General features: G+C 40.0%; 1 non-coding gene across 1 annotated transcript; it reads right to left on the bottom strand.

Annotated features, from left to right (window-relative positions):
• Nucleotides 1–18,075: 18,075 nt before the first annotated feature.
• On the bottom strand, nt 18,076–18,170 carry LOC122663453. Its single transcript, XR_006333125.1, has one exon. It is a non-coding gene; the product is annotated as a small nucleolar RNA Z103 (small nucleolar RNA).
• Nucleotides 18,171–18,877: the final 707 nt, after the last annotated feature.

The following is an 18,877-nucleotide window of genomic DNA, read 5'->3' as shown; positions in this document are numbered from 1 at the left end:
GGTGTGAAGGTTTCCCTTTTGTAACCCAGGGATTTTGCATGCTGAGCAAGTATCGCCACTTGTGGTGACTTCTCTTGTCTCTTCGCATGCGACACTTCGTCGTGAAGCAAAAATCATTGGGTGAATGTCTTTAGGCCTTGATCTTGAAGCTTCAAATGTATAGTGACACTCAAGGGGACAGGGAAGCAATAGGCTAAGGCCAAGTAAGGGGCCAAAGAGTAATGGCTTAAGGCTCTTAAGTTGGGGGATGGCTAGAACTTGTAGAACATGGGTATGCTTAAGGGGAGTTCATGTACAAGTCCATGTAATGTTCATGTAACCCTCCTCAACATGAGTGGAGGTATATTAATAGATGTAGAGGGGTGTGTGTACTCCCAAATTTGTGTAGGGATACTTAGTTTGATCTGAATCGTCCAAAGGGGTTGTCTTTGCATCGACGGTGGGTGTTTGGTCAACATTATGGCCAATGGGATGATAGCAAGTGATTAATTATCTTAGGAAGTATTTCATAGGGCCTTAGGAAGCTAAAATATGCATCCAAGGTGCCTAAAATATGCTTGGTTGCGAAAAGAATCAAAATCAGAGCTAGACATGGCAAGTTTTGACTTCTCGGATTTGTATTCGATAGTGAACTGGGTTGAGTTGACATCGAGGAGGGGTGAAGTCGACATCGAGGGGAATAGCTCGGTTGTTGATGTTTAAATTCTAAATATTGAGGTAAGTTAGACAGTAAGGAAGTTCTATCCGACAGTCAACTAGGTATGACTCGATGTCGATGGAAGGTGGTGTCGATGTTGACTCAGGGTCTTTGAGTGTCAACCTAGGTTTCGGTGTCGACAGGGATGGTTTGGGTCATTTGGGTCAAGTTTTGTGCTGGGCCAGACTTGTTCCAAGGGGTTTGGGTCAGGACTAGACTTTCCGGGGCTCTGACAAAGGGAAATGGATTCGGGCAACACATATTCTCGCTGTATCCATAGATACACCAGCTTTAGGCCTTGGAGGGTGCTCATCATTGGTATGGAAAACCTCTAAGGGAAAAGAAAAAATGAGGTAGCTACACCACCCAGAAGAATCTACCTCTCAAACTATCAGGCACCCTATTTAGTAGCATGACTATCTTCGCATTCGTCAAACAAGTAAAAAACTAAGACCATCCAAGTGCTTCTTCGATTTTCTTTAACATGAAAAGATGATTAAAGACAACAATAGAAGTACTCACCCCATACCATCTGCTTGCTACTGCTAACCCTATTATACACCTCCATGCATTGGGAACCAATTGAATCGGAGCAATCCTGTAATGACACAACAAACCAGAAATAAAATCATGCATTGGGAACCAATTGAATTGGAGCAATCCTGTAATGACACAACAAACCAGAAATAAAATCATGCATTGGGAAATACAAGCCAGAGAAAAATGCCTCATAAAAGAGCATAGCACCCAGCCTACTCAAAAGGGCAGTCTCCTTGTGTCACGCCCTCGAAACGCATAGTCCTATTGGGGCCCATGACACCAGATCGTGTTGGGGTCCGTGTAAGTTGAACTTAACATAAACATAAAACATGATATGCATGGATCATAAAACATTCATTAGAGTCTAAAACTCATCTACCATTAAAGGTAGTCGTTCAAAAGATCCACGAGCATAAAAATTTTTATTTTTCAACACTAACATTTATGGGTTAGGGGCATAAAAACTTAAAGCCTTTGGGTAGTAACACTATTGGCATCTAACCAGTATATTTACAGTCATCCATACAACATAAATGTCATTTACAACATAAGTCTAAATAACAATATTATCGAAACTATAAGAATAGAAAGGTCCTTCTCTTCAATCAGATTGATCTTGCTCGATCACTATTTTTTTACCCTTATCTCTTACTGCCTGATCTATGAAAAACATTCAATAATAATGGGATGAGCTTTATAGCCCAGGGGACCAAGATAAACAATTATGCATACCTATACATATACATAATCCTTAATCATTTAAATCAATCATACATCATTCATTCCATTCTTAACCCTAATCTCAACTCTTCTTTGGGTTTGGTATTCCTTTATGTCAGACAATGTCTTGGCTAAAGCCTTAATGCCTCTCAAAGCAATGGAGCCGGGTTATGTATTAGCTTTGCCTTCAATGCCTCTAAAAGCAATTAAGTTGAGTCATGTCATAGCCTTAGCCTCAATGCCTCTCAAAACACCTTTACATATCATCCCAAGTCGTCTATTGACATTAGGCCCTTAGTAACTTTCTTTCTCTTAGCCTTGAACATTCATTGTGTACAATTTGTACCATTTCATAAATCATTCATATCATCATAAGCATGTACATGATACATAAGGAACATATTCATAATTGCATACACAATATGAATATATGACATTCATTCCATTCCTTAGTTCATACATGGGTCCTATGAAATTATGCATTCATTCAATCTTTCGTATCATGGTAGACATATGGGAATCATAGCATCTTCATCAATAGTAACTTTACATTTATAATCCCATGCTTAGTCTATCAATCATACATTCCTTTCATTCTAACCAATCATAGTTGAGCATTTATACTCACAATCTATCATTCAATCATTTTTACCTATCATGCGTGGATAGTTCATAGATAGCATATTCACTATTAAACATCTATAGTCATAGTTATCATTCATACCATTCATCATTCACACATGCATAGCCTATATCTAGCATGTCCTAACATAATTGAGTATCATTATTCACCTTCTAATCACTTTCCAATCTTTAAACTTTCAATCAACTTCGAGTGGCCCTACGGGTCACCAAAATATCAAATTAACGCGTGGTTTTTGGTGTCCAAAGACTGACCAAAATATTAATCAAAACTACGTAAACGGATTTCTAAATATCCTAACTTTACTATCTGCTGGATGATGCTACCAGTCGACTAGAGCATCGATCGGTGCTGATAGAATACTCGTTGGTCGATCACTAGTCGACCATCATAACGACCGGGACATGCCGGGAGACCGCTACTATCGTGCCGACCGATCGACACCTATAAAAAAGCTGCTCAAAGAGTAGATTTCAGCTAGGGTTCTTTGCCCAATTTTGGGGCTTTCATTCCCAAACTAAATCCCACCAATTAGGACATACAATCACATAGAATGCTTCATTCTAAAGTTATACATGCATTCAATTAACACTTATAACATGTAGATTCAAAACCAAATAAAAATTAATGGTTCATAGCTTATTCTTTGCAAAAACTCATGGTTGGGCTCTTGAATCTCAAAAATACCTCAAACTATCATAGTTCTTGCACCAATACATCATGAATAAACTATTAGAAATATAAACCCTTGCTTGGTTGCAAAACCAATTCTGCTCTATGCTCTCTTACCTTGAAAATATCCCAAAATCCTTCAAATAATGGGATTAACTTATATTGGATTGTATTACCTATCAAATATATGTTGGTCAAACAACGGTCCAGGCAAAAAACTATGGTTCCCTAGGGAAACCAATTAACTGAAAATTAGGGTTTTGCACGCCCTGGGTTATCCCATGGTATCCCATGGGTGCCCCATTAGATTTTAGGGTTTTCCATGGTCGCCCATGGGAACCCTAGTGCATCCCTATTAGGGTTTCTCCTTTCCTATTACGTCCCATAAAGTTAATTATCACAATAGGGACGGAGAAATTCATCTCTGGTCCATCACATGGCAAGAGGGATCCATCCCATACTCGAATGCGCAGCGGAAATTAATCGATTCGAGTTTCTTTTGCATCCCATAAATATTAATAATCAATAAACTGAAGAAATTATTAAAGAACTGCTAACCTGGTGAGCCTCAAGTGTTGCTCCTCCAATAGACAGTGGTTCTTCCTCCAGTGAGCGCTCCAAGCAAACAAATCTGAACCTCCAATGGTGCTACCAAGGTTCTTCAAGCCAATCCCAGATGCTCACCAATTCTTCAAGCATAGATCTGGGTTTCTTAAACCCTAACTCTCAATTGCAGTAGATAGAAATTAGAAGAAGAAGAAGAGAGATCACAAGAGGGAGAGAGAGAGCGGCCAAAAATGTAGGAGAGAGAGTGTCTGCTCAAAACGTGGAGAGCTTCTCTCTTCTGCATTTTTTTGGTCCTCTATTTATAATGTTTGAATTAATTAAATCCCAGTAGGATTTAATAAATCCCCAATGAGAGTTTGTCTCTCTCTCTCTCTCTCAGTTTGGCAGTTCTGTTTAAACTCAAAGTGTTTCTAAAAGGGGAAGAAGCAGAATCTAATAGGGAAAGTATTAATTAGCTACTTTATTTAATTATTAATGGATAATTACAATTAGCACCAAATCCATTAATTAAATAAAGAGCCAATTAAATTAGCAAATTCTAAATAACTCCCTATATGATAACAATTTATCATATACAACCCCCCCCCCCCCCACTGATCAACACCATCATTATGGAATCTAGGGCATGTACACATGTACTGTCAAACCCCAATCCATAGTACATGTCCATATACGAGTGTCTGTGCACCTGATCGGGTCCTGCAAAACTCAATTAAACACTTTATTTAAAATAACTATAAATAATGTATCATTTCATGTAAAATAAATTTTGCAAAACCATTTCTGAAAACGGTACTGTCTTGGTGTTCCCCAATCAGGCAGTGGTGACCGTGTTGGATAACTCCTTCACTCACAAAGTGTTCACGCATTCCCAGAACACCGATTTTGACTCGCTTGAGTCTCAGTCATTGATGAACCAAAGAATGCGATCACACTTTATAGTGACAGGGTTCCCTCAGGTGTAGGGTGTCGGTGACACATGTCTATCCCTTCCTACAACTGGCAGTAATACATGAGGGAATTGACAAAGTAGATTCTTCGCCAAAGCACACATCAAACATGTGGGCACTCGCATTCGTACCCTGACATCGCATGTCTAGGCATACCCAATGAGACGACCATATGATAAGGGTGCCCAGCCCAAACCCTAGTCGTGACTACCATTTTAAGTAAAACTTAGGAACACATAATGCTCAAAAAATTTATATCGCATGTGATAATATTAATCTAAAATGTATAAATATTCAATACAAAGGTGAACCGGGTTGAACCGGACCGAACCAGGTTTGATGGACACACACTTGTCCAACAATCTCCCACTTGTACATCAAAGCCAATTCCCCATACATTTTAAACTCATGCCCTCCATGTGTTTCTCAAATACTCTTGGTGACAAACCCTTTGTCATGGCGTCAGACACATTTTCTGTTGTGTCCACTTTGGAGATACTCACGTTGCCCTGCTGGATAATCTCTCTGATGAGGTGATACTTTCGCTACACGTGCTTGTTCCTCTGATGAGCCCTAGGCTCCTTAGCTTGTGCAATGGCCCCTCTATTATCATATAACAGGGGGATAGGGCCCTTGACAAGGTCAGAGACTACCTCCAATTCTGATAGGAATTTCCTCAGCCAAACACCTTCTTTTGCTGCATCACAAGCTGCAAGGTATTCTTCTTCGATAGTAGAATCTGCTGTAGACTTTTGTTTCGCACTCCGCCACACAATGACACCTCCACCCATTAGATATACCATCCCGGACGTGGATTTTCTGTCATTCTTGTCAGTTTGGAAATTCGAATCTGTGTATCTCAATACTGACAACTGATCAGATCCAAAAATCAAGAAATATTCCTTAGTCCTTCTTAAGGATATTCTTGACAGCACTCCAATGCTCGCGTCCAGGGTTAGATTGATAATGACTTACCATACCTACTGCATAGCAAATGTCTGGCCTCGTACACAATATAGCATACATAAGACTCCCTACTGCTGAGGCATAGGGAATCCTCTTCATCTCTTCAATGTCTGTCTGAGACTGAGGACATTGAGATTTGTAAAGACTAACTCCATGTCTTAAGGGAACACTTCCCCTCTTGGAGTTCTCCATGCTAAATCTGGCTAGGACTTTGTCTATATAGGTAGCTTGTGACAAGCCTAGCATCCTTTCCTGGTGATCTCTTACGAGTTTAATCCCAAGGATATAGCTAGCTTCACTAAAGTCTTTCATCGAAAATATTGTGGATAACCACTGTTTCACTGATGAAAGAAAACCTATATCGTTACCAATCAGCAATATGTCATCTACATATAAAACAAGAAAACATACTGTCCTCCCACTGATCTTCTTGTAAACGCATAGTTCATCCATGTTTTGATCAAAATCAAATGATTTGATTAATTGATCAAACCTGATGTTCCAACTCCTGGAAGCCTGCTTCAATCCATAAATGGGCCACTGCAATTTGCACACCTTTCTTTCTTCCTCTAAGGAAGAGAACCCCTCTGGCTGTTCCATGTAGATTTCCTCTTGAAGGAATCCATTCAGAAATTCAGTGTACACATCCATTTGCCAGATCTCATAATCAAAGTGTGCGGTGATAGCCAATAAAATCTTAATGGATTTCATTATCGCCACTAGTGAAAAGGTTTCCTCATAGTCTATACCCTCTTTCTAGGTATAGCCCTTTGCCACTAGTCTCGCCTTGAATCTTTCGACCTTTTCATCTGCGCCCTTCTTCCTTTTGAAGATCCATTCACATCCAATTAGCTTGATGCCAAGTGGTGGATCGACCGAAGTCCAGACCTTGTTGGAATGCATCGAATCAATTTCAGAGCGCATTGCCTCCAGCCACCTAGTGGCATCAACATCCTTTAGAGCCTCAGAGTATGTCATTAGATCATCATCCAATTCAACCAATACCATGTGGAACTCTTCCACAGTTTCCTCTTTGGTTAGAAGAGTAAGCCTAATGGGTGGTCTAATAGTCCTCCCACTGCGTCGAGGTTCTTCAGGTGTTGGTATTTCAGCGGGTATGTCAATTGGTCTCACTTCTGGAAGTGACGTTTCTGAGTTATCTAATAGCTCTTTAATGACTACTGATTCGGACCTCTGGGTCATCATTTCTTCCTCCAGAAATGTGACATATTTACTTACAATGACCTTCTGGTCAACCGGGTTATAGAAATAATAGCCTATCGTGCCTTTGGGGTAGCCTAAGAAATAGCATCTTGAAGTCCTGGATTCCAACTTGTCTGTCTGTTGCTTTCACACATGTGCTATGCAACCCCATACCCTAAGGTGTTGAATACTGGGTTTTCGACCTTTCCACAACTCAAAGGGTGTCTTGGCCACAGACTTAGATGGAACCCTATTCAAGATATATATATTGCTGTCTCTAAAGCGTACCCCCAGAAAGAGAGAGGCAGCTCAGTGTAAGTGAGCATCGTCCGGACCATGTCCAATAGGGTCCGATTGCGTCGTTTGGATACACCATTTTGTTGTGGTGTGCCAGGATTAGTTAATTGACTAACTATCCCCTGTGATATGAGATATCCTTTAAATTCATCTGATAGATACTCCCCTCCACGATCTGATCGTAAGGACTTGATGCGTTTATCGAGCTATCTTTCGACCTCGACTTGGAATTCTTTGAATTTATCAAAGGCGTCCGATTTCTACGCATCAAGTATATGTAACCATATCTAGAGTAATCATCGGTGAATGTAATAAAGTACTCATACCCATACCATGCTTGTATGTTTATGGGTCCACACACGTCAGTGTGTATCAACTCCAACAGATCGGTGGCTCTAACACCTTTATTGCTAAAGGGTTTCTTGGTCATTTTGCCCTGAAGACATGACTCATAGGTGGGGAATGGTTCTACCCTCAGACTCTCTAAGGGACCATCCCTCACCAATCTATTGATTCGGTCCAAGTTAATGTGACCTATCTTAGATGCCATAGGTATATTGAGTTCACTGGAGCTACTTTCCGTTTCAAATCAACATTTGAAACAACATTCGTTCTAATAGGGCAATCTAGAAAATACAAACCACTTTGCATATAATTGGATGTCATAAAGGAATTATTAAAACAAATAATCAATTAGAATTAAAGGAAAAACTATATCCATCCAAAACAAGTTTTGAAACTAAAATTATCTTCCTTTTGAAAGAGGGTATATAATAGCAATCCTTTAAAACTAAACTACCAGAACTAAAATTCAAAATAAAAGTTCCCACAGCCATCGCCATGGTCTCAGCTCCAGTGCCCATCCGAAGATGCACCTCATTTCTTTCCAGGTTCCTTGTCTCCTTGAACCCCTGCAAATCATTGCAAATGTGAACAGTGGAACCACTATCCACCAACCAATAATTGGTCGGTTCAAAAGATAAATTAGACTCATAAAGAACGTGAACATCATATGTACCTTCTTTAGCAGCCTCTATTTCATCCGGCTTCTTGTCTTTCACAGTAGCCAGGTAAGCACAACAGTTTCTTTTCCAGTGACCCTCCTTCTTGCAACAGAAGCGCCTGCCTTTGCCTTTATTGCCAGACTTCCCACCCCTGGTTTCCAAGGTCTTACCCTTACTTCCCTTTTTCTTCTTCTTCCCACCTGAAGAAGGCTTTGCCTCAGTTGCATTGATCTCAGCCTTATCCTTTTTCAAGGATGCTTCAGACTCTACCAGTGTGTTAGCAAGCTCGGTGAGCTCCATCTCCTTATCGGACATCTTGTAGGACATCTTAAAGGGTGCATAGGCAGAAGTGAGTGACGCTGAGATCACATCGGTCTTGTATCGCAGGCTGAAGTCAATCCCCATGGATTCCAATTTTTCAAACAGATTGATCATTTTCATTACATGATCCATCACTGGAGTCCCCTGGGACATCTTGGTGTTGTGGATTTGACTCACCACATCAGAATGGGTGTATGTCAACTGTCTATTGAACAATTCAGCAAGCTTATCCATCTTACCCCTAGCAGTGCGTATATCCTTGACCGAGTCGAGAACTGATTTTTCCAACGATCCTAGGATATAAAGTGATGCCTTGGAATCCCTCATGAGGAACTCCTGCATCTCTTCATTTGCCTCAAAATCGTTCGGGTCTGGTTGAGGAGGAACTTGTTCATCTAGAACTGTGTATAGTCTTTCAGTAGTTAAGAGCAACTTAATGCTCCGATACCAATCGACATAGTTTGTACCATTAAGTTTGTATTCACTAATGAGTGTCAATAGGTTTGAATTAACGGCAGCCATCGTATAATTATCTACACATGTACAAGTAAAAATCACATACTAATTAACAACCATTGAAAAATAATTGAGCATACACACATCAATGGTCTTTCATGATTTGGGTTTCCCTCATAACCCAAAAGATGAATTGGATACCTACAACCCTTGCATGCATAACTTACCCTATCGGGACTCATTGTACACACCATGGTAGTGTGGACTAAGCTATCTGCCTCATAGGCTTCTAATATTTTTGGCCACCTAGGTGTCATGTTCAGATCCTGTCGGCTGACATACACCCAAGTCATGTACTTACCTATCGCATTAGCTAGAATCATGGAATCATGAAAGATGGCCCACTGTCGCAGTGCCCTCTCACTATCCATACCCTAACGTATCTAGATAGAGGTAAATATAGATAAATGTGTGACAGAGGTCCTAGCAATGTCTTGTCGGCTTATACGGGGTCATGCCACATACTTTCTACATTTATCTTCAATAGGAGGCCATGGACGTGTCTACCGATTAAGACTAGTCCATATCATACATGTATTATGAATAAAGAGGGATTAATCAACTCTCACATACATGGATAGATTTAAACAACATAATTAATCGACATTAATTAAAAGTGATTATGGGATGGCGGCATTTTTATCAGAAGCAATTAAAGAATCCCCCCAATAAAAATAAAACTAATAACTTCAAGTGCATTTATCATGCCATGGATGCCACGCCTCGATCATCTCCTCCGCCCGATCATGTCTTCAAAGTAGGTGACTTGCATCTCCATAAGCTTTGAGCGCTACATGTGGATCATCATCAACATGCCCTAGGAGTCCTAACTCCTCTAAAATTACAATGGAAACCTAGGAAAAATTCTATACACTTTTCTTTCCATAATAATAAAGAAACCCCGCATGGAGAAACCAACCCACCATTTGGGCTACCATGGGGTGTAGTACATTTGTTTATAAAAAAGATAGGGGGAGAGAGAAGCATCACATCCACCCATAGCCATATGTATCACATACATAAACAATCCATCCATTTATTAGAATGTCATTCCCATAATTTCATGCATGGGCATTAAAGCAAGTAAACCAATAAAAATTACATGGATTCCTTCAATCATTGAACCACCACATCACATGTAATAACATGTATCCAAGCCCATAAAATTAAAATCATAATTTTAATCATAAGTGGGTGGAGGGAAGAATCCCTTCACCCATCTTCTTCCTCCAAAAAACAAAACAAATGAATAAAAATTCTGTTTTGAAAAATCTATTTTTTTTTTATTAAACTGGAGGGGAAACAAGGGGGTGCATGCAGCCAATATGCACAGGCTGCAAGCACTCCTTACGCAGCCCATAGGCACAAGGCCCACAGACAGCAGCCTGCAGGCCCGTTGCCCGCAAGCTTGTTGCCCGCAGGCAGCAGCCCGCAAGAGGATGCGCACAAGGGTAGGTTCAAGGGGGAGGGCGTGCACAGAGGCTTGGCAGCGTGCGCTCCCCCCCCCCCCCCCACATAAAACATGATTAAAAAAAATTTTAAATCAAAATTAGTAATCACAACATAATTGGATACATGCTTCAATAAGTGGAATAAATAAAACAAACCAAATCCATCATCACATGGGTAGGTTGTTACACTAACAACCTTGTAACCACCCATGTGCACATGGGAAGGTTGTTACAACAACCATAATTTAACCTCCCATGTGCCAACTTGCATCCCACTCATGAAAATCATATTAAACTATTAATTATTCAATATTCATGGGTGGAAAAGGTGGCTCTGATACCACACTTTTGGTCAAACAACGGTCCAGGGAAAAAACCATGGTTCCCTAGAAAAATCAATTAACTGAAAATTAGGGTTTTGCACGTCCTGGGTTATCCCATGGTGTCCCATTAGATTTTAGGGTTTCCCATGGTCGCCCATGGGAACCCTGGTGCATCCCTATTAGGGTTTCTCCTTCCCTATTGTGTCCCATAAAATTAATTATCACAATAGAGACGGAGAAATTCATCTCTAGTCCATCGCATGGCAAGAGGGATCCATCCCATACTCGAATGCACAGTGAAAATTAATCGATTCGAGTTTCTTTCGCATCCCATAAATATTAATAATCAATAAACCGAAGGAATTAATAAAGAACTACTAACCTGGTGAGCCTCAAGTGTTGCTCCTCCAATAGACAGTGGTTCTTCCTCCAGTGAGCGCTCCAAGCAAACAAATCTGAACCTCCAATGGTGCTGCCAAGGTTCTTCGAGCCAATCCCAGATGCTCTCGAACTCTTCAGCACAGATCTAGGGTTTCTCAAACCCTAATTCTCAAACACAGATGAGAGAAGTAAGAAGAAGAAGAGAGATCACAAGAGGGAGAGAGAGAGACCAAAAACGTAGGAGAGAGAGTGTCTGCCCAAAACATGGAGAGCTTCTCTCTTTTGCATTTTTTTGGTCCTTTATTTATAATGTTTGAATTAATTAAATCCCAGTAGGATTTAATAAATCCCCAGTGAGAATCTGTCTCTCTCTCTCTCAGTTTGGCGGTTCTGTTTAAACTCAAAGTGCTTCTAAAAGGGGAAGAAGTAGAATCTAATAGGGAAAGTATTAATTAGCTACTTTATTTAATTATTAATGGATAATTACAACTAGCACCAAATCCATTAATTAAATAAATAACCAATTAAATTAAAAAATTCCAAATAACTCCCTATATGATAACAATTTATCATATACAACCCCCCCACTGATCAACACCATCATTATGGAATCTAGGGCATATACACATGTACTGCCAAATCCCAATCCATAGTACATGTCATATACAAGCGTCTGTGCACCTGATCGGGTCCCGTAAAACTCAATTAAACACTTTATTTAAAATAACTATAAATAATGTATCATTTCATGTAAAATAAATTTTGCAAAACCATTTCTGAAAACGGTACTGGATCCTGATTCTGATCCGACCATGCACAGACAGTCTCTATCTTGGTGTTCCCCAATCGGGCAATAGTGACTGTGTTGGATAACTCCTTCACTCACAAAGTGTTCACGCATTCCCAGAACACCGGCTTTGACTCGCTTGAGTCTCAGTCATTGATGAACCAAAGAATGCAATCACACTTTGCAGTGACAGGGTTCCCTCAGGTATAGGGTGTCGGTGACATATGTCTATCCCTTCCTACAACTGGCAGTAATACATGAGGGAATCGACAAAGTAGATTCTTCACCAATGCACACATCAAACATGTGAGCACTCGCATTCGTACCCTGACATCGCATGTCTAGGCATACCCAATGCGACGACCATATGATAAGGGTGTCCAGCCCAAACCCTAGTCGTGACTACCATTTTAAGTAAAACTTAGGGACACATAATACTCAAAAAGTTTATATCGCATGTGATAATATTAAACTAAAATGTATAAATGTTCAATACAAAGGTGAACCGGGTTGAACCGGACCGAACTGGGTTTGATGGACAGACACTTGTCCAACAATATAACCAATAACCATCATTAATAAGTTGTACTAGCATCAATCTATGAAACTAAGACAGGATTTGACTTTGTATGGTGAAATCAAATGAAAATCAAGGCTTCCTTACCTAAACATCTCTTAAATGAGTTCACCTCTTCATTCCATTGCTCCAATCCTTCAATAAATACTTTTATCTTTGACCACAATCCTTCAATCCATTGATTCCATCTTGATTCTTTGATCTGCAATCCATTTTCCTTTCTTCTCACTCTCTTACCCTAATTTAGTAGAGTGGTGAAGAATCCTTTGTTGGAGAATAATCTCAACATAAGGAAAATTTATACCCAATGGCAAACTATATCTTTGGCTTTTCAAATGAATGCCCATAAAATCATGTCAATAATCATTATCCTAAATCTCTCAACCAATAGTAATCCACTATAGGTTGTCTAGTTCATGTCTTTCCTATTATACCTTTGGATCCTTAGCCTGTTAATGAACTAGACTAAAAATCACTTCAATTGAACCAATTCTTTAGACCAACATTGAACCATAGTCTTAATATATCATATATACCTAGATCACATGATACATATATCTTCTATGAACCATAGTCTATGAATTAGAACCATAGTGTATAAAATAACATCATAGTTTATAAACTAAAAAAATGGGCTATAAATCAACATACATGTCCATATAGGACCATCAATCATACATATGCCTAATAATCATGATAAATCATGGAAAATATTAAATATATAGAAAACTTACCATAATCTAGTAACATCATACAATAGGATCGGTCTCCTTCTGTCCAGTCCAGTCATTCTGTCAATTCAACAATAAATAATTATTAAATCGATAGTTCTAGGTGTAGGGTATTACACCTTGGGTCCGGACGAAATACTTGCCCCTGATAGCATTCAAATCTCCCCTTGACAAGGTACAGAAAAAATCCTGCAGTCCCTTATTGTGTGATCTCCCTTCTGTCACTTTCGCCTTCCCCTTATTAGGGGTCCGCCACGTCCTCATTGCTTGGGTCGTTGTATTCGCCTGGTTTGAAGAAGAACCAAAGGCTCCATCATCTCTAGTACTCCCGAAGCCATGACCAAATCCAGCAGACACAGTGCCACTCACACCAAAAGACCCCTCCCTTAAGACAATCCACTTCAACATCCCCGGCGAAGAAAATAAGCAAGACTCTAAAGAAGTAAGAAAACAGGTGAACAACACAAAAGCCCTCCAAGCAAGCATAATAGAAAAATCAAAAGAGTAGTGTGGAGATGAGGAAGCAACTCGAATGGAAAAGAAACACAGTTATCTATGAGCCCGCTTGATAACCTTACGAGAAACAGTTTCTAGTGTTTTTTCGTTCTGAGAAATGGAAAAACACCTAAAAATTGCTTGATAACAAAGTGTTTTTTGTGACTGTTTTTGGAAACATAAATCAAAATTTATGCTCCTTGGAAAACTTTTGACAGAACATGTTGGACATGTTCTGACGTTTCATGGCTGAAAATTGGAAAAGTGTGCCTGCTAAAAATTCCTATATTCGTTCACTATGTTTTTTTGTAAAATTGGAAAAGTATGCCAAACATATCCTTTTGTTAATTTTTTTAAAAAAACAAAATGGTTTTGCTTGTTTCCAAGAACAGGTTTACCAAGCGGGTCAAAAGCGGTTTCTCAACACAGAAAATAAAAAAATTGTGTTGCTGTTTCTTAGCACATAACCAGAACAGAAACACCCGTAAGGTTATCAAGCGGGCACTATGTTTCACCAAATATTTCCACCCACAAATCCGACGGCCTGGATTCTGAAAATAAAACGTGTAGATTGGTGATCTTCTGCTCCATTGCCTAGCCCAATGGTGCAAGCCATGCATCTCACTTCAATGCCTCGAAAGGTAACTATATTAACTCATGATGGGGCTACTCGTCTCCTGCCATCAGCCTCCAAGCGGTTTCATAGGATTCTTGGAAGATCATGTCAAACAAAACAACGACGAAATGACAGCCCCGCCTACGTCAAGGAAGACAGACTCACAAAACCAACACAAGAGATGGACCCTCATGCGACCCGATAGCGGTATTCAAGACCCTTATCATATTATACGTGAAGTTACTCGACCTGCCCAACCAACGAGCTCGCAGTCTCTTCATTTATACTTCATCGACCCTCTACGAGGCTCGAAGGAGTGGGATGGCTCATGTTACATTGACAACTGACCCACAAGTCATTACCTGTTATGTCCTCCAAAATGTATCCCATTTTTTATTTTTAAATTTCAATTCTACTCCACTGGCCCTATGAAGGAACTGATATATATATATATATATATACCGACTCCTACTGACAAGGCGACACATGTAATAAACCTGGACCGATGGTACCTCATGACATACAAGCGTAAGGCCCAAATAAACCACCCACCCTCAGCTCCTCATGCTAGAACTATGAATTAGGAACTTTACACGTGGCTTGCAAGTGGGATGACTCCTCATTACGTCAGCTGCTAGTAGGGACAAATTCCATTAACTGTTCCTGCTCAGATCTCCCACCAGCATGAGCAAAAACTGATTCAAAGGACAGAAGGGACATTCCGAGAGAATCATGTAAATAGAGCTACAGAACAAAAGAGAAGTTAAGTTCACTCGAACTCGACTCAGTCTATCTTGTTCCCCCTTAAGCTCTGCTCCTAGTTCTTTGTTTCCGGATCCAATAACTGTTGTTTCTCTGAGATTTGACTTAAGCATCGAAGAGCCCTCCCCCGGCTCCCCGGGAGACTGCTACGGGGCACTCATCTGCTCAATCTCCTGGTTCTCTTGCGTGCAGGTTTGAACCGGCCCCTGACAGATCTCACCAGCAACAATAGTGATCCATCATCCAAAGTACAAAAGACAACTAATAGAGAAGATCTCTTAGATTGTAATCAAGGTTTTATAATAGAGATAGACAAGAACTCAAGGCATCCAAGGGTTCTCTCTTCAAACTCAAATGATGCCACTACAGTACAGATGACACCTAATATAAAGGGTGCATCTTGTTGTCATCAGATAGGTGAACAAAGAAATTTTAACTTTACCTTTTTAATGTAAGGTAATCTTGTCATTTCATATGAACAATGATAATTTTTGAAAATGACAAAATAGTCACTTTCAAATTTATTTTAAAAACCTGTACTACCCATAACTAAAATAACTTTTAAGAATAAGACGCGAGACCAAAAAAATAATATTACAATCAAGTTTTAACCAACTTTAGTTACAACAACATTTTCACTAATATAAAACCTTAGATTATAATGTAAGTTTTCTTATAATATGGAGAGCTCAAAGTATATGAGAGAGAGAGAGAGAGAGAGAGAGAGAGAAAATATGCATCACCTTATTGTTTTGCGAGGGGTGGAGGAATCTTCTGCTATTAAAACAAAGGGAGAAAGTTCCATATCTGGAAGTGTGGCCCAACACTCCCATGAGTCTATCTCTCTCCTCCCTATATGAAAAGATACCTCTACCCCCTTGTTTTGAGAAGGAGAGAGAGAGACACATGGGAGTGCTGGCCTACGCCGCACTCCCGGACAAAAAACTAGTTTCCTAAAACAAAATAGCTTCTGCCATGGACAAGAAACTTTTCTGTTTTTATATACCTTATTTTGCGGGCTTAGGCCCATCGCCTCCAATTGCTCATACAAAAGTGAGTGAGTTGTCACCCTTCACAGAAAGCTCATTCAAGTGTGATCGCTAGTCGAGGTCCGGGGGGAATGCAATCGCTGACAAAGATTGAGAACGAATCTACATCTCCCACATGAATTTCCTCACTCATTTAAAGTTTTATTTATTTATTTATTTATTTTGGATATTTCAGCACTCATTTAAAGCTCTTTTTCTTTTTTTATTTAAAGCTCTTTTTCTTTTTTTATGAGTAAGTTTTTTCGTATTTGGGCTCTATGCTTTAACCTTATTGAGATACTGATAAAGAATTGGTCACGACTCACGATCAGAGAGACAGCAGGCTGATTTTACGTGTCATCTCTAGTGGTCCAGGAAGACATGCAATAACTGACGAGGATTGACAACGAATCTACCCGTCCCTTAGTTGAGCTTTTTCTTACTTGGGCTGAATGCTTTGCCGTTTAGTGTGAATGTGTGATACTGATGAAAGACTTGGTAGAGAGAGAAGCTAGACCCAAAATAGGTATGTACAAAAAGTGAAAGTCAGGAATCCTAACCCCAATTATTGTTAGGGAAAAAGAACGCTCGTCACATTCCCATGAAAAGACGAAAATCTCTGAGGGTGCAAAGATCATTTCGCATGATCCTATGTCTAGACGCAACAGCCATGTAGGTGCGGCATACGATCATGTAGGATTCTCTTTCCCTGATTATAATTCTTATGAATGTAGTCATTTGTCAATGCAACATCGAGTTTTTACCCAATCCATGCGCCCAACTGGGGCAATTGTTGATCCAATAGAGTCCGTTTAGAGTCACTTGGAGAAGGGGTCACTTCAAATCCCCTCTTGTACTCAAACACGTAAAAGAGGGTGGGGGGAGTAGGTTCAGGATATAAGAGACTACAACCTGTGAGGACAAACAACATGACAGGGATCGCCATGTATCCTCCTCCACCTTATCCGTCTTTTTGGGGGAAAGAGAGATGAAGAAAGATGTATGTAGGGAGTCGCCATTGTGAGGAGGGTCTAGCTCCCCGAGATTGTAAATTTAATGACTCATGAAATGCCCTTCTAGGGACAAATAGTCCGTTGGTTTGGGTATGGGTCAGTTACGGTCCGGAGAAGGTATTAGGCACCCCAGTCCGCCCGGACTTGCCGATCTTCTTATTATTTGGCAGGGTAGCGTTATAACATGCTTTCGGGTAGAAAATAAAATGTGGAGAAAATTAAGGAAAGTGAAATACGAAGAAGGATTGTAGGTCATACCTGAAGGTTTGGCTGCATGGCTAAGGTTAATATACAGTAAAGTAAAGAAAATAAATTCTACAAAATATATTGCACTCAAATAATGACAATGGCGAAACGGAATCATGTGTGGAGAAACAATGGTGGGTACATGATAAAATAAAGGGAAATATTCAGCGACACCCCCTTCGATGGACCGTGAAATTAATGCCACCCCACTAAGGGCCAATATATAAATTTGGGCCTAAAAACTAACGGAAATAGCCTTATAATAGTTAAGTAGTAACTTCACCATGTTAGTAATTTTGTAAAGTCAATTTTGCCCTTGTTTTTATTTCGTTATTCCTTTTTCTTTCCTTCTTCTCCTTCTGCTATTTTTTCCTCGCTACTGCTGCTGCCGCCACCACCTCGAACCCTCCTTCTCTCGCTCCCCTACAACCCCGCCACCACCCTCTCTAGTCTTCCCCGTCCCACCATGCTCTCAGCAATCCAACCATTCTAAAAGTGCGTTGCATTGCAGGAAAGAAAATTTTATGGGTTCAAAATTCACAAGAAAAAATAGAAAGGTGGGGCAAAGAATGGATCAGATTCTTGGCTTGGATTCTCCGAAGAGAAAAAATAGCTTAGTATCTCATCAGAGTCGAGAAGTTGGGGAAAGAATCATCACTTCCATCCATTCAATACAAATCTCGTTTTTCATCCCAAATTAAAACCCTAATCACATAAAAAACCAGAAATTCAGAAAGAGATAAAATGAGAAGATAAAAAAGAGAAACAAAATTTCTCTAGATCTGCAATGGCGCCTTCGATGCCCTCATTGCACCATCATGAATTCTCTCTCTCTCACTTTGTTTTTTTCCCTCTGTGTCCGCTTTAGGGTTTTTTTTCCCCCCAATACCAACCAAGGAATTGGAGCAGATAATTTTCTTGGAATTGGGAGATGGGGACTTTGGAATGGGGAGAAGAAATGGAAATGGAAAATTTTCCATTATGGGTACTTTCGTCTCTTCACTACCTAGATTCTCATTTCACACAGTTATCATTGTTAGCCATTGATCGATTTGAGAGAATTGAAAGAGAGCTTTAATTTGAAACTTACTAACCTGGTAGAGTGAGCTCAAGCAATTGGAACAACAAAAGAGACTAGAGAAGCCCTTGTTGCTGCTAAAGCAATCCTTCTCAAGGCGATTCACATTCTCACCACCGAAAAGCTTCTCCTCTTTCCACACCGGGAACGCATCAGGACGGCTCAAGAGTTGGAGCCTCATACCACAATAGCAATAGACGAGATCGCAAGTCTGAGTATACAGAGTATGTCAAACTTGCCCCCTGACTGACTGGGAATCTAGATGAAGAGCAGGAAACCCTAGCCAATCACCC

The sequence above is a fragment of the Telopea speciosissima genome, chromosome 5, assembly GCF_018873765.1.
Source record: "Telopea speciosissima isolate NSW1024214 ecotype Mountain lineage chromosome 5, Tspe_v1, whole genome shotgun sequence".
In the NCBI taxonomy this organism is placed as follows: domain Eukaryota; kingdom Viridiplantae; phylum Streptophyta; class Magnoliopsida; order Proteales; family Proteaceae; genus Telopea; species Telopea speciosissima.
Note: the sequence above shows the minus strand (reverse complement) of the source record. Positions and strands in the feature narration are given on the sequence as shown.